General features: G+C 43.4%; 1 long non-coding RNA gene across 2 annotated transcripts; it reads left to right on the forward strand.

Annotated features, from left to right (window-relative positions):
* Positions 1 to 1,824: 1,824 nt before the first annotated feature.
* On the forward strand, positions 1,825 to 8,250 carry LOC119275184. Of its 2 annotated transcripts, none has more exons than XR_005135551.1 (6): positions 1,825 to 2,305; positions 2,380 to 2,457; positions 3,635 to 3,836; positions 4,547 to 6,563; positions 7,377 to 7,866; positions 7,947 to 8,250. It is a non-coding gene; the product is annotated as an uncharacterized LOC119275184 (long non-coding RNA). The 2 variants fall into 2 exon arrangements; XR_005135552.1 differs by having other exon boundaries at positions 6,499 to 6,563.
* The last annotated feature ends 357 nt before the right edge of the window (positions 8,251 to 8,607 follow it).

The following is an 8,607-nucleotide window of genomic DNA, read 5'->3' on the forward strand; positions in this document are numbered from 1 at the left end:
TAGCCCCCTGCCACCTAGCTTTGACCGCCGCCGCCGCCGGCCTCGGCCATGCCCGACACTCTGGCCGTCCCCGCTCGCCCTACCACTTCTATTCAACGCGGAGCAAGCCCAGGAGCACAAAGGACCATTCCACCAGTCGTTTGGTCGCTGGAACAGAGCTCCCCTGCCCTCCGCCGTGGCGTGTGCTCACCGGCGGCTTAACGCCGGTGGTTCGATTAGTACTAATGGGCTTCCTATGACATGTGGGGCCCCTTAGCTATATTAGCACTAATCCTAGCGTGTGTTAAATATTATGCTAATTACCAAGACTAATCGGCAGGCCCTACCAATTAACAAAACTGCTAAACTAATTAAAAAAATAACTAGACACTTACATGTGGGGTCCCACGTGTAAGTGAGAGAGAGGGTAGAGAGAGTGAGGGGTGAGAGAAAGTGTTTTTCCTTTTTATTTTTTCTCACTCGGTCCCACTTGTAAGTGACACATGGAGGTAGGGGCAAATTGTCCAAAAAACGTCAGTTAGACGGTCAAACCCCTTTGACCGGACGGAAACGGAGCGGAAGGGCATTTCTATAAGTGCACATAACGGCGGAGGGGCATTTTTGAGCAGGCTTTTGAATTAGGGGTATATCTGATTAGGTGGTTCGAGTTAGGGACAGAAATGCAAATAGCCCTTATTTTAATAATTTTCCCTTCAAACTTTTCTATGTTGATCATACACCATTTCTAGTTTTATGTTCAATTTTGGGATAATATGATATATTTACAACATTTAATACATTTGTAGCTATTTAACAAACTAAATGAAATCTAAACTACGTGTACATTAAAACATACCCGAAAATGGTGCAAAAATCCAGTTTAAGTTCCCGAGTATGCATTTAGGTCATATATGCAGGAAACAGCTACAGGTTCAATAATTTGATATGCGGCGCGTGTGTCTTCAATTTCTGAACAATCTACATCATAAGTCTTAAATATTTTTAAAATTTTAACCACGTGCCATACTTGTTATTTTTTGCCGGAACACGCGCTATACTCATTTCTTTTTGAACATCAGTACAGACACAAGCACTCATATACACACGCTATACTCGTTGAAGCAACCTTACGCATTATAAGCATCGATAAAAAGGATTATATCTTTTTTTAGACAAAAAGATTATATCTAAGAAGCTTAACCAGCAGCACTAGCGTTTTTGCCACCAACTGCACCAGTCAGTCGCTTGTCCCTATCGAATGGATCAACACGCCTAACCCTTGCACGTAGTCACTCCATGGACCCGGTAGCTTTCGGGCCTCTGGTTACTTTGCACCTAAACTAGAGGGGACACGCGCCTTGCCCCTCGAAGATCGAGACGAATTCTCTTTGTATCGAGAAATAAGAGATCCAGTGCTTCCCGCGCCTCCTCAGAAGCTCAGCGGATTCTGGCCGTCCGATCCGTTTTCCTGATGCATTTCTGTCCGTTAGATCGATGCGGTGAATGATTTTGGCCATCGGATCGACCCCGCGCGCCTGTAGTAATGAATAGTTACCGCCCCCTCCCGGTCTCCCTCACTTCGCGGACTCGTTCCGGTCACACTGATCTGTGGGGTAGCTCACGTGTGGGTCCCGTCTGTCAGTGGCTGGGTCTAGCAGAAGTCCCGTGCGGCTCGTCCGGACGAATCCAGCAGGTAAATATCTCGCCACCGCCGGTAATTACCACGGCCCGCCGAGGGCATTTTTGGGTTTTCATGCGGTGGCACTGTGCGTGCTGGTCGCTGGTTGGATGAGGGAGTCCATGAGGTGGGGGCGGGCGGCTGGCTTTCCCTTTCGTGCTCCCCATTCGGCGAGTCAGCGAGCACCGGCTGGAACCCTAGCCATTCTTTCTCCCGCACGTCTCTCTCAAGCCTCCGCCGCCACCAGCCATCCTCCCCGTCCCGCCTCTTCTCCTCCCCATCGCCCCCTCCCCCCGTCGGTCGTCCTGCTGCATCTCCTGAAGGGGCGCCGCGGCCGGTGGCGCCGCTGCTCCCCCGTCGAGCTTGAGCGTCCCCATCACAAGGAGGAGAGGAGGTTGCCGCTAGCGTTGCTGCTCGGCCATCTCTTCCCCACCACGTTGATCCGACGCACCACTCCTCCGCGGGCGGCCACGTCTAACCCTATCGCCACGGTCGCCGGTGCACGGCGGGCGGCTACGGCTAACCCTAGCGCCATAGTCGCCGGTGCACGGCGTCGCCCATGGACGACGGCGCTGCGCCTGCACCTGCGGTTGGTCCTCCCCGAGACTGGTTCTTGCCAGATCTGCTGTTGTGCTCATTGATTTGCAGGTATGTTTTTGTGCATACGCTGTTCTTGCCACTGGTTGCTGCTCGTGTCTGATTTTCCCTTGTTTGCCCTGCAGCCTCGTCCGCTCCTGTCTGTGCATATTTTGATCCGAGCCGGTTGCATCTTAGTTCACGGATCTTTGGGTCATCTGCAGGTCAACCCCTCTTTTCCACATACTTTTCAATCTTATTTTAGTGCTAGGTGTATGCCGGTGTGGCCATGTGGTTTTTTAGGCTCGCTATATTCTGTTTGTCGTGCGTGCTGGTATGCAGGCTGGGAAGTGAGGGCCTTCTGTTGTTTTTTCTTGTCTTTGCAAAATGCCAAAAGTGCTACTGCTTGTTATTGCTGGAGCATATATGTATGCCTTTTCTTATTTGTCTGGATCCTTGTAGGGCGTGTGATTGCTGCTTCTCTGTTGGTGGAGTGTTGCTGTTTTTGTTGCTTTAGGTCTAGCTAGGCTTCAAGGAATGGGCTTTTTGGATCTGTCTTATTTGGCTAGGTTGAATTTTGTTTGATAAAGGTGATAATTAGGACAAATACGTCGTGCTTACGAGGGGATTAGTCCTGTCGGGTTCATGTTGATAATTAGGACAAATACGTCGTGCTTACGAGGGGACAAATACGTCGTTGCATTTTATTTTGATTTTTCAGGTTCATGTTGATATTGTTCAGTAGTAGTAAATGAGATGGCACAGGAATGCACGCTTTTGTGTTCTTGATAGTTGTTGTGGATTATTTAATTGTTGCTCTTGAACGGGTAGACCGATGTGCTTTCGGCATGACTTTGCTGTCAAGGAGAGTTTAGACCTGCCAGGTTTCTTGAGGTCATGTGATAATTAGGAGTACCCCATGAGATGCTTTAGTGCTTTGGTGTGGCCCTTATGATGGGTGTTTTTGGATGAATAAATGGATCTGGTGAGAGATGAAGGCTAAAATAGAGTTAGGGGATTTTTGGATCTGCCTTGTTTTGCGGGTACTTTGTTGTCCAGGGGAGCGTTGGATCTAGCTTGGTTTTCTTCATAGAGTATGGCTTTGTTGTTGAGGAGAGGGGTTAGGCCTGCCAAGTTTCTTGAGGTCATACGAAAAGTAGGAGTACCCCACTAGATGCTTTGTTGTTTTAGTGTGCCCCTAATTAATGTATGCACAATATATAGTTGTTTGTGGTGGTTTCTATTTTAGTTTACAACAGCAATAAAGAGCAATTAGACATGACACTTGTTTCTCAGCCTTGATTGTTTGCTTTCCGTGCATGCCTTATAGTCTTAAATCTTACATACTTGGTTAGGTTGATATTTCTATTGCCTAATTCTATTGCTGGCTATTTTTTACAGGCCTTACCTTGAGCTCTCTGGAATGATTGTTGTAGGTGCGCTCTCATCTTCGCGCCATTGTCCACCTCTCCCCTGAGCTCGGCTCAATTCCGTGGCTGGGGTCTGCTCTGTGTGCGACAACATCTATCCCAAAAGAGTAGGAGTCCTTGGACAGAGTTGGACTTTCTTGTCGGCAAGCTTGCCAATTCCATCTTGTTCGTAGGTATACCAGCTCCCTCATGTCTCTCTTTTATTCTTTTGTGCAATTAATGATTTATAGATGGGTGATGTGCAATGTTCTTAATGGTAAATTTTTATATTGTTGCTTTATGGTCAATAAAGCAGCAAAAGCAGATATGCAAATTTGAGACCAGTATAACGATACAGTGCTTACTAAAAAATAATAACGGTGACATTAGTTGGTTCTCCTGATCTCTGAATGTATGTCTCATATGTGCATGCTGAGTAGATCTGTTTTTTTAAGTAAGACAAGAAAATTCTAAAGCCACCCTTCATGTGCATCGACTGATAAATCCATGTAATACTAAGGACCAAAATCGATTCCCATCAAATGTAATTTCTTTCTCACCTTCCCTCACTGCTCAGTCTCTATTTCAATACAGAAAATGTAGGACATGCCTGACGATAGTATGTATCCATAATTTATTTTCCAGTTTTTGCTCTAATTTATCCCCATAAAGAGTATCAACGTGCTCTAATTTATAGTGAGGTTTAGTCTAGTATTACTAATCATAGGTGTGACTTTATGCAAGTTATGTTGCTGATGGTAGGCGTCACTCTGGATTGCAGAAAACATGATAAGAGCATGGAGATGGATTGCTGCATATATATGTTGTTCCTTTTAATCTCCATATGAGATAGAAGATTCTGGTTGTGCTCTATTAACATGATTGGATTTTGTGTGTGTTTTAGAAAACATGGTAAGAGTATGGATGGATTTATGCAAATTCATGTCATTGATGCGGGATCACGCCGGCCCTCCCTTGTGCTAGCCAGCCAACAGGAAGCTCCTGGTGGTGCTCCTGGATGTGCTATACATCACCTCATCCTCTCCTTGGCCGCTTCGGTGCTCGTGGCATTCGCGCTCATCGGTGGGACGGTGCAAGGTGCAACTCCGATGCAGCGACGTGGATGTGCGATGTAGGAAGCGGTTCCTCGCCGGCTGGACGGCGTTCAGGCGCAACCCCGTCGCCCACTGAGTACTGCCTCGGCTATAACCTCCCTCGTGAGCTTCATCTTCCTCCTGCTCTGCTTCGGCTACTGCATGGGACATGGCCAGGGCTACAATGATCAGTTATGGCTGATATAGGCATGCTCTCGAGCAATCGAGGCACTTGTGGGTATTAATTTGGATCCCCCCTCATTTCTTTGAGCCATTTTGATCACGTTCTTATTTTAGTGGCTCTGTCCTTGGATGGTCATTTCTGATGAGTGATAACCAGGGCAGTTTCACCCTCATAAGAACATCGAGAAATAAGGGATTCAGTCACTCCCGCGCCTCCTCAGAGCTCAGCGGATTCTGGCCGTCTGATCCATTTTCCCGATGCATTTTTGTCCGTTAGATCGATGTGGTGAATGATCTCGGCCGTAGGATCGAGCCCGAGCTCCTGTAGCAATGAATAGTTACTCCCGCGGTGAGATATCTCGTGACGCCGCGTTCGAATCACGTGCCCCATCGGTCGGAAGCCATTCTTGCTAGGGCGATGATGATTAGCGTGCCTTTGAGCAATTGAGGCACCTGTGGGTATCAAGTTGGATCCTCCCTCTTGTCTCTAGAATCCTTTTTGATCATGTGATACTTATTGTTCTGTCCTTGGATGGTCATTCTTGTTGAATGATAACCAGGCAGATCCACTGTATAAGCAGATTGATCTGGTGAAAGAGATGATGGGGCTAGATTATATGACCGAGGAAAGGCGAATGTGAGCCCACTATGCATTCAACCCTGAACCCTTTTTATTTGTATTTAAAAGTGTTGCTTATTTATGCTCCGGTGTTTATAGCCGTCTTATGTAAGTATTTCTTCTCTCTCATTCCTTTGATCTTTTATTGTTTGTTGTTGGTCCTTGATCTAATCTGGTTAAGAGTAAGTTGCACTTTGTTATTCTGGGATAAGCGATGGTTCGGCAATGCTATTGGTTCTTCATGATGAGTTCAATGGAGGATTTTTGATATTATTTTATTGTTAACGAGTCATGCGAGTAAGCTTTCTTGCAGGTACCCACACTTCTCTCTCCCTCCTGATTAGCCTGATCTCTTTTCTATACGTGTCTAAAAGTTGTCTGTCTACAAGCTTTTTGTTTAGCTTAACAGAGAAAGACTAAAATACATTTTGTTTCTATCACAAGAATGGATGCAAGTGTCTTGTGCATTGGATTCCAAGGGGAAGTCACATCCAGAAAAAGAAACAACAATCAATTGTATGGTTGTGCAAAAAGTCAATAACAAAGAAACAAAGTATGCTAATGTTTGCTCTGATTTATATGATGACATTTCTTCTTGAAACTTACCACTTTGTAATGTTTTGGACAAGCTTTTACCCAAGTGCAGTATTTGGTTTACTGTTTGCCTCAGTGTACCCAACTTTTCTGGTAGACCAAATGCCTAGCAACACCATGTAATATAGGAAGGAAAGAAAAGTTAGTATACACATAATGTTGGCATTTTTCATATGGTGAAGTTCTGATTTTGTACTTAATCTCAAACATTAGTGCTATGTTTTACTTTGTTGGTAACCTGTCAATTTGTAAGCATCCTGCCCTTCTCATTTTCAGTGGAACTTAATAATATCATCTCTCATTAATTTTGTCCCTCGTTATTTTATATCATATGAAAGTTGTTTACACATCGGTATCTTTTTGCAGAAAGGACTGCATACATTGGACACTTGACTGGAGGTTTAATTCATTTGATATTGTCTTCACTAACTGTGAGTGAGTTTACATTTATCTATCATTACAAAATGATTTCTTCTGTTCTTCCAGTCTGCATGTTTTGTGACCTTACAACTTCTCCATGATGGCAATATATCTGCTTATGACTATTCTAATTGTTCTCATGGTTGCTTTCCCTTTTGATGACTCATATGCATGATATGTCTTATCCTTAAATTTCTTATCACATTTTGTTTTACTTGACCGTTGCATCTAGGAAATTTTTGCGTAAACAGATCTACCATTGGTATATATGTTGAAGTAGTAACTTTAAACCTCCTCGCAATACAAAACAATAGTTAGTTTAAACCATATGCAAGCCCATTTTACATGAAATTTTCTGGTTTTATCACATTGCATTGTCCACCGATGAATATAACCTATACAGACTGTTGTATGAATATCATCACCTTTTTTAAGTTGATCTGCCTTCAGTGGTATGTACTACTATTTTCTTCGACATATAACAATGGATAGAATGTGCACAATTGTGTTTCTATAGTTATTTGCCCTTCATAAAAAATTTCTACCTGCTTAATGATTGTCATTCAGAATTTAGATGTTTTTTGGATGAAAAATGATGTTTCATTCTTTTCGTAGTCCACTGGATAGTCCAAAATCTCGTTTACATAGTTAATTATTCGTTGGTAACTCAGAAGTGGTTGTTCATAACTAATCGTGCATGCATGTTTAATTATGTACCTTGAGCTTTATTGTAGTCTGCAAGAAGTTTCCTACTGTTCCACTCCTCATTTGTGCATCTTATCAGTAGGTGCTTATTTATTTAATCATCTTGATTATTTGATCAGCTGACGGTTCAATTCCACTTTGATGCTTGAATGTCTCGAAAAGAAGGTAAAGATGGATATATGCACCCTGTTGAAGTTACAATTGTTTTTTCTTACTTCTATAGTTTTATTCAGTTTCTAAAGGCCTTTCAAGCTTTCTATTCTTATGGATATCTACATTTCCGTACATTTTCTCAAGTTTTGGATTTGGAGTGACCAGTATGATTGGGTTCTCCATTAGACATTATCTACAGTCTCCCCGACATTTCTTATTTCATATGCAAGCAGCTAACTGATGTAACATGATTATGTTTTGGGTGTAGTTCTACTTTTTCAAGGATGTATTTCGTAGCTATAATGTTTTTTTAAGTATCACATTTTATGGATGATTGTACCTATAATGTTGTTCATATAAGATACAGGGCAAAGTATTTGTGCAACCTCTGTCCCTGCCCAACGTGTTGTGCGTTGTAGGAGGAGCAAGCGGACCCCGGTCTGGCATCAAGCCGAGGTGAGCCCCTCCTTCCCATGCATCCTTTTTGTTTGGGAGATGCCGCCTTTTCTTGACTTGGCTTGCTGTCTTGCGTGCAGCCATGTCCAGGTTGGAGCGGTGATGGCAGCTGCAGCGGGACAGACGGCGCCGGCAACAAGCACAGTTCCTCATCTTTGTCTCCGACGAAAAAGATCATCCGGTGACAAAACACCTCCTCCTTCTCTTCTCTGTGTGTGCTCCTCCCATTGATGATAAATAGATAGAAGTTGTTTCAGGACAGGGTATCTTGCTGGGAAACAGACTACGTAGTCTGTACTGTATGTGCCATTAAAACTGTTTATTGTTATTGCAACTGAAGCTGCATAAAAGGGCTTTCGGTTGTTTATACATTACTCAGCCTCCAGTCTCATTAGTACAAATGACTTGATCTAATCATTATGAAAGACCTATGGGGTGTGTTGCTTTCTGTATAAATAACTTGCTATAATTGTAGGTTTGTTCTATTTCTTTTTTTTCAAACTTGATGCGTCGAGCTTTGAGCTACTATAATAATTTGATGATCCTTTTTGGAAGATAGTTCAATAGTGAATTTGACCACTTATGTATAGGTATTTGTTGTTGTGTTATGTATGGAGATGCAGATTCTCAGGCTTAAGGTTTTAGTTTGGTAGTTTTAAGTGTTATTGATTGTTTTGCTGCAACTGGTTGTTGCTCGGCATGATAACCAAAGGAATGCCTCTTGAAAATTGAGATCCTTAT

The sequence above is a fragment of the Triticum dicoccoides genome, chromosome 3B (genome assembly GCF_002162155.2).
Source record: "Triticum dicoccoides isolate Atlit2015 ecotype Zavitan chromosome 3B, WEW_v2.0, whole genome shotgun sequence".
Lineage (NCBI taxonomy): Eukaryota > Viridiplantae > Streptophyta > Magnoliopsida > Poales > Poaceae > Triticum > Triticum dicoccoides.